The sequence below is a fragment of the Triticum urartu genome, chromosome 7A, assembly GCF_056163025.1.
Source record: "Triticum urartu cultivar PI428250 chromosome 7A, HENAU_Tu73, whole genome shotgun sequence".
In the NCBI taxonomy this organism is placed as follows: Eukaryota; Viridiplantae; Streptophyta; class Magnoliopsida; order Poales; family Poaceae; genus Triticum; species Triticum urartu.
Genome location: NC_141879.1, coordinates 22,703,783 through 22,711,748, shown reverse-complemented (window position 1 = coordinate 22,711,748; position 7,966 = coordinate 22,703,783). Strand labels below are relative to the sequence as shown.

The 7,966-nt window shown below is 42.5% G+C and overlaps 1 long non-coding RNA gene across 1 annotated transcript; it reads right to left on the bottom strand.

The window, feature by feature from the left end:
• Positions 1–242: 242 nt before the first annotated feature.
• Positions 243–1,789, bottom strand: LOC147957111 (uncharacterized). The gene is made up of 3 exons (XR_015612055.1): positions 1,207–1,789; positions 549–1,125; positions 243–457 (listed from the first exon to the last, which is right to left on the bottom strand). It is a non-coding gene; the product is annotated as an uncharacterized LOC147957111 (long non-coding RNA).
• Positions 1,790–7,966: the final 6,177 nt, after the last annotated feature.

Below are 7,966 nucleotides of genomic sequence, written 5' to 3'. Positions count from 1 at the left end.
TTTCCAGGTCCTACAACTCAGAATAAGGAAGTTAAATGTATAAAAGCGAGCAAATACCAAAATATATATAGACATTCAGGGAAGAGCTGATCTTTACTGACCTACACGGTATGAAAATTGACCTAATGCTTCAATAAAAGGCATTGATTTAATATCGCCTGCATCAAGAGTGCCACTGTCATTATGCGCGGTGAGAAAAGATTTTGTCCCTGCACTGGGCAGGCTTACACAGCTATGGGAACAACCGAAGGAAAATAGGCTAAACTACGCAGTTTCACATGGTATGCTTCAAGCATGCGGCATTGCAAGCTGTGCTACATATGAAATTATTTTGTTTACCTATAGTTCCACCGAGTTCTATCACACAAACATCAGGAGGCCCTTCTTTACCGTCAACCGGCTTTATTGCCACGCGTTCGATCCAATCCTAAGTTTCATCTGTGATATGTGGAACAACCTGAAAAGGAAGATAAATTAACACCCAGTAATCTTTGTCATATATGTGTTTCCCATGAATGCTCCAGCTACACTATATACTGACGACAAACCTGGACGGTTTTCCCCAAGTAGTCTCCTCTCCTTTCTTTGTCAATGACAGCCTGGTCTGGGGATTTTAGAAGGAAAAATGCAGTTAACTTCCAGAAGATAGAAGCAGCACCTACAATTGACAATAAAAGAACACAAAAATAGTTTGAACACAAAAAATCAACCGGTAACTACTAACCTGCAAAAACAAAAGCTAACAGGGACAAGTTACATGCATGTACACTAATTACAAGCGACTAAACCAAGCAAGCAAATTGCATACTAAAAATACCAATAAATTTAGAAAAATGGATGATCAATGCTAATTTGACCAAACCAAAGAAGGTCCAGATACTACAGGTCATAACTAATCACTTGAGTAATTGCAGGTAATCCCAGGTCATCATGGGAACATAAGGAAAGGAAAAGAAAGAGCTGACATGTGCTCGACTCTCCCCCGCTAACTGGGAGATGTCCTCGAACTCTCCGCCTGGGTGGGAGCTAGACGAGGATAGATTCCTCCGTTGTCGTTGTTGCCCTCACTGCATCACACAGTCATGCCGTGGCCTTCCTAGACCGTGTGCGTTGCGTCCAGCCTGTCTGAATGGAAGAGATTGGAGGATGAGCAGCTGCAGGTAGAGAAAAAGGCAGGGTAAGAGGGAAAAGAGAGAGGGGGCTCACCTATTCAGAGCGGCAGCGAGCACCATGGAGGTCACATGTTCCTCGAGATGCCGCCGGCAACGAGCGCCATGGAGGGACAGAAAAAAAATATGTGCGCTTGGCCATGGAGGCAGCAAGGACGCGGCGAGGAGGTGAAGATGGGCGACGGACCTAGTTCGTCTTCCCCGCCGCTGCACCCACCGCGACCGAAGCGCAGTCCCCACCGCTCTTCTCCGGCACAGATCCACCGCCCGTGTGTGCCTTCTTTGGCGGCTGTGAGCGTCTTCCCAGCAGATGCACCCCACCGCGACCGAAGCGCAGTCCCCGCAGCTCTTCTCCGGCACGGATCCACCGCTCGTGTGCGCCTTCTTTTGGCACCGCCACCGGAGAGAAAAGTGAGAGAGGAGGAGGCGGCATAGTGGAGAGCAGAGAAAGAGGGGAACGGGCTCAGGGGACGAGGTGCGGAGGGAGCGGGGGAGGCGGCTGCGGAGGAAGCAAGGGAGGCGGCTGCGGGATTGGCTCGCTGCGGAGGGAGCGGGGGAAGCGGCTGCGGAGGAAGCGAGGGAAGCGGCTGCCGGAAGCGGGATTGGCTCGTGGGTCTAGGGTTCCTTTTACCCGGATCGCGATTGGCGACCACGCGACCCAGACTTCACGTACCAAAATCTGAAGAAAACTCATGTTGATCTTGCGACCCCACGGCTACGAGCCCCACTTGTCATTCTCTTGTGAAGCAGGCGCAAAAGTGAAAAAAAGCAAACGGTTGACCAGAGGCCAGCAGCCAAAAAATTACTGTGGAAGTTCGATCGGGCGGTCAAAAGTGGCGAGCGCGAGCGATGCCCCCAGTTATGCGGGTAGTCTACCAGGGTTTATATGTTCAATTCTCGGTAGGATAGATTGGCAAACGGGGAAAAACCTATTTGACGCATAATGCGTCAAACTGTCGACGAATCACAGACGGAACCGACTAGCGAGCGATTTGGGTCGGCCCATCCGTAGCGTCCGTACAGGTTCCGGTTTCGGGAACCTTCTACAGCGTTTCCAGCCGGTTCTTACTGGTCTTGGGAACTATTTAGAAGGTTCCGGAAACGGTTTTTCATTTTTTCCTTTTCCTTTTTCCTTTTTTACTCTTTCTGTTTTTTTTCTTACTTTTTCTGGTTCTTTTTCCTTTTCTTTTCCTTACTTTTTTCCTTTCTTTCAGTTTTCATTTTTGAGTTAATTTCTCTTTTCAACAAATTTTCTTTCTTTGGTTTTTATTTTTTTCATTTTCTTCTCTTTTTTTCAAACTTTTTTCAAAAGATTCAAGTTTTGTTCGTGTTTCAAAAGAATGTTCAGTTTTCCAAAAAATGTTCTCAAAATTGAAAATTTGTTCTCATTACACAAAAAAGTTCACGTATTCGAAACAATTCAGAGAATGTACCAGATTTGATTTTTTTGTTCACGTATTAAAAAAATCACGCTTTCAAATTTGTTCGGGGTTTTTTAAAATTGTTCTCCGTTTCAAAATTTGTTCTCAAGATTCTAAAAATGTTCGTGCTTTAAAAAACAGTTTGCGCTTCTAAATTTGTTATCTATTTCGAAATTTGTTGTCAAGATTCAAAAAATGTTCATTCTTTAAAAATTGTTCACAAATTCCAATGTTTTCAAAAAATGTTCTCAAAATTGAAAAACTGTTCTCATTACACAAAAAAGTTCCGTTTTTTAAAAAATGTTCTCAAAATTCAGGAAAATGTTCTCAAAATTCAAAAACTGTTCTCATTACACAAAAAGTTCTATTTTTTGTTCACGTATTCAAAACAAATTCATGCTTCCAAATTTGTTCGGAATTTTTAAAATTTGTTCTCCATTTCAAAATCTGTTCTCAAAATTCAAAAAATGTTCGTGCTATAGAAAATTGTTCACGCTTCGAAATTTGTTCTCCGTTTCGAACTTTGTTTTCAAGATTCAAACAATGTTCATGCTTTAAAAAATTGTTCACAAATTCCAAAACCTTCATGTTTTCAAAAAATGTTTGGTAAATTGAAAATTTGTTCATTTTCATCAATTTTGTTTTCGTTTGTGAAAAAATTGTATGTTTAAAAACTGTGGAAAATATCAGGATTTTGTCAAACAGTGTTAAGTCCAGAACCGTAGTTAGTTTCTTTTAGATTACGGTTGTATTTCAGTCAACAAGCCAGTTCTATCGCAGTGGTTACCACCGAGCTACCTTTTTTGAGTTCTTTCACACTCGTATTCGAAGTGCACGGCCTAGTCGGCGCCCTCCTGTGCAACAGGGCGTTCCTGGCAAACGGCAGTTTATGGCTTCAGGAGACCACACATTTTTCGATAAAGAGTTGATTTTATTGACTCAAAATAAGATATCAAGATGATACAAACACAATGAGCATATATTCGGCCTGTTGATAGTTAGGATGCACATAGCCAACACCAACGCGTGCGCGCCCACACACACACACACACACAAACACTGGCAACACTGACCTGATAGTTAGGACCAGAACAATAAGTAGGTGAGGAAAAAAAGCAAAATGATCAAATCGGCCTATTCACTCTATACGTAGGTATTTCGATACGAATTCAGTGTTATAATTTTTGCTCCCGCCGCAATCGGTCTCGTTGGCTAAATTTATGGTCAAATTTAGATTTCGGGAAACGCGGGCGCACTACATTGTGGAATGGAGGGAGTATTAAACATGCCTTTCGTTGCATTCAAAATACATAATAGAAGTAGTGGGCGCGATACAAAAATATTAGAAGTGGAGGGTGTCGGTGCTAAAACCAGCGGATCTCGGGTAGGGGGTCTCGAGCTAGTGGTCTTGGAACGATGGTAACAGGAAGAATGGGGACACGATATTTTACCCAGTTCCTGGTCCTCTCAAGGAGGTAAAACCCTACATCCTTCTCTTGTTATATTGACTGTGGATGGGGTACAAAGTAAAGTATGATCTACCTCAAGATTGTATGAATGAGTTCCAAAAGCTAGACCTTGAAATTCTGCCTCTACAGACTAAGCCCCTCTGCTTAAATAGGCATCGAGGTTATCTAGGGTTTACACATGGTCGGTTACAATCTGGTGATAAACATGCCGATCATTCAAATACGGCTTGAAGTGTTTGCCAAATTTTGGAGAACTCCATCTTAATGACGTCGAGGACCAGGGCATGCATGGTCCATTCTTCAGTTGTTGGTGGGTCATCGGCTCGACACAAGAACTGCGGGACGACATGGTGTGCACCCCCTAATCCAAAGAGGCGACTTCTCCTCTTAGTCTGGTTGGAACAAATTTTGACAAACCCAAACAAGTCTGGACTTCCAATTAGGCCCTAGAGCCTCACGGACAAAGTATCAAAGAAATTTGCCAGCCAGGCAAGCGGAAAATATATGGGTCCTAGTCTCTAGGACACCACAAAAGAGGCATAAACCATTGCCAGGACCATTCCGCTTGACAACCTCTATTCCTGATGGAGACTATCCCGTGGAAGTTGCCACGCGAAGATCTTGATCATTCGATGTGAGGTTGCCTTCCACAAAGGTGTGGTCCACACAAGAGTCAGTCGCTAGCATAAGGTGTTGTATGTCGAGCCAATAAAGAAGAGCCCCAAAGTGGAAGCTCCGTTCAAAGGCTGGGCTGAATCAATTGTTTCCTCGGGTCCAAACGTTCTTCGGAACAAGATGTTCCAATTCCCATTGTGGGTAGCCAAGAACCTCAAAAACATTGGGTCCGAGGAGATAGAAAACAAGTCCAAGAAATCAGTATATAATGGAGATCCAGGAAACCAAGGCTCCAGCCAAAAGAGGGTCCCTATCCATTGCCTATGGAGACTAAAAGTTCTAGTCAAATGTCATGCTTGATTGACTGGATCGACCTCTAGAAATGGGACCCCGCAAGGATAGCTCAGGCAAGATAGGAGGTGAGGTGGTGCGTGTTAGAGTCTCTAGCTGCCGGAGGATTGACCGGGTTGGAGGAAGAAGAACGCGGTGGCAGCGCAAAAAGAGACCACATCAGAGATGACTTAATTGAAGCTGACTAGTTTACATTATGAATATTATACAAACCCAACATTATTTGGTGCATGACATCAGAGTCTTAGCTTCCAAACCAACACTTGGACACCGGTGTGTAACCGAAACAACATTATCATCGTTGTTCTACAAAATAATGTTTGGTTCGTATAACATAACTGTTTTGTGGACTTTTTCCCTTAGCGATGCATGGAGTTAGGAGAACTAGTTTTACCTGTCAATATTTCCAATATTTTATAATGTTAGAAGTGATCAGACACATATAAATCTCGACCGGTCGAATTATATCTAAACATTTCCCTACATGCATGCATAAGATATTAGCACTTATATTCTTCACTATTAGTAAATATTAGTTTAAGGATCATGCTTTGTTGTAGATATTGTTTGATTCTTTTGGTGAAATTAATTTGAGATTTTTGTATATTTTTTCAATATTTTCAAGTTTGCATTTGATAGGTTCAAGTTTCATTAAAGCGGATAAAGAAATTATAGTGCATTAGTGTTTTGGCACAGCCAATGCAATTTTTATTATCACATCCTTTGGGAAGTTACATAGTGAAATTTATAACGTCTTAGTGTAAATGTTCTAGCGCTTCATTTCACCAAGGGGAGTATGTTTTCACAATGGGACATCTCTTGTCCTAGGGATACACCTTTCCAAAAAAAGGCATTGTTTCATCAAGGACCATATCTTATCAGTGAATGTTTCTCTTCATGTAACAGACATCATTTCACCAGTAAATGTCTTTTTAAGTCGAAGAACATGACTATGGGAGATGCGCCAACTTCTAAGATTCAATACACTCAATTAATCCTATTTACTCTAATGACTATTATTTGTGAAGTGATGTGTCTTAATGAGTATGCTTCACAAGTTAACTTTACAATGATGCCTCTTCCAATAGGCAGGTGCCTAGACGAGGGGCTAAGTATATTAAAGACTTTAGCAACTAAAGGCCCCAATATAGGTGCTTAACTGTAGCTAAGTTCCCTTCATTTAATGAATTAGCAACTAAACTCTTTCATGCATTAGTGAGCTTCCATCATTAAATTGGTGTTGCCTAGGTTCACGCACTCGGCCTTTTTTCTTCCTAGGTAGAGCATTGGAATGGCATAAAGAAGGACTTACGCCTCTCCCAATGCTCCACCTTGAACATGTGCTAAGGTTGCCAATTAAGCAGAAAATCTGATGTGACGTGTTAATTAAGAAGATAGAGAGTAGTATGGTGAACTCAGGAGGAAACGATGCTAAGCCCATGTATCTGGGTGGAATCGCAAATCTGAGTCTATTCCTAATTAAATGAAGGGAGCTTAGCAACCAAAAACTAAGCACCTATGCATTGAAAATTTTAGTTGCTAAGCCTTATAATGCACTTGGCACCTCTTCTCACCCACGCATGATGGCCTTCCACGTAAATGCATCAGATATTTGATGATTAAGGTATTAATCATTTGTTAATCTATGATGTGATTCGTCATCTAATTCCTTTAGACGCAGCACCAAGAGTTCGTAGACGGAAGCTAATAAAGGTAGACACACAAGTACATAGCCTAATCGTTTGATAAATGAGTACGTCGGCTGCATGAACACATTAACATGAGGTAGTGATCACATACATAGAACACTTACTTAATCTGACATAGTAGTACATGATGAAAGACATAGGATATTCTCAGGGGCCTGTAGCTGCAGGGGCACACACCTGTCCAGCCTGCCCGGCCACACGACTTGCTCACTATCTGCAAAGTTGTTGGACGAGAGAACTTGTAGTTTTAAGTTTTACTCCCTCCATTCTATAATTCTTTATGAGCAAATTATGGAATGGAGGGAGTAGTTTCTAAAACCTATGATTTTTTTTTCGTTCGCCGCATCAAGTTTGGCTGGCGGAACTTAATAGAGATTCAAAAACTCATCAAAACGTATTGAAATGGGTCTTATTTCAAAGCACTTGTCACAATGAACGCGAATATGAAAACAAAACTTATGTTAGACTTCTGATTCAAAAGACATAAAGGATTGAAAATAGAAAATCAAAAGAAAAATAGGGGCTGTTGCCCAAAATCCCCTTCTTGGCTAACGAACGCGAGTGAAATAGGCCACAAAGGTGACTCGCCGAGATGAAACGTGGCCGGAGACTTGCTGTTACGACATCCAACATTGCAGCTCACCCGTCACGGCAGCATTGCTCAGGAGTTTTCTAGACTAGAGCATTTAAAAGGCGAAAATGGAGGCCAGTCCAAGCAGACCTACATGTATGGCTCCCGAGACCAATGATTCAAAAAATCCCCCATCGCGTATTGATCGTCCCAGCGTCAGGCAACCTACAGAAGTCCTATCAGCAGCCGCTGCTCACCCCGCACCCACAACTCTTGTTCCACCCCTATGATGTTGTCCAATTTCTGATACCTCCTAACCCTATTGCACGATCTACATGATGGATGATTGTTGCACGAATCTGGCAAACGAACGTAATTTTGTGAGACCTCATCGACTGGATATGTATTCTCTTCATCTCCTTTTATGGAGCTCCCTCCAACCAGATGGTGTCTTCTATGAGATGCTGCCCCATGAACGCCCCTAGCCTCCGCATGTGCACCGTGATTTCCAACATCTGATGTGGGCCCTCTCTGTCCATCCAGAAAATCCAATCTATTATTAACTCGAGGAAAACTGTAGGCGGGCTGACTCCATATATGGCTCTTAAATCCAGTAATTCAAGAACTCGTGCCACGGAATTTATTGGTGCTAAGCACAACC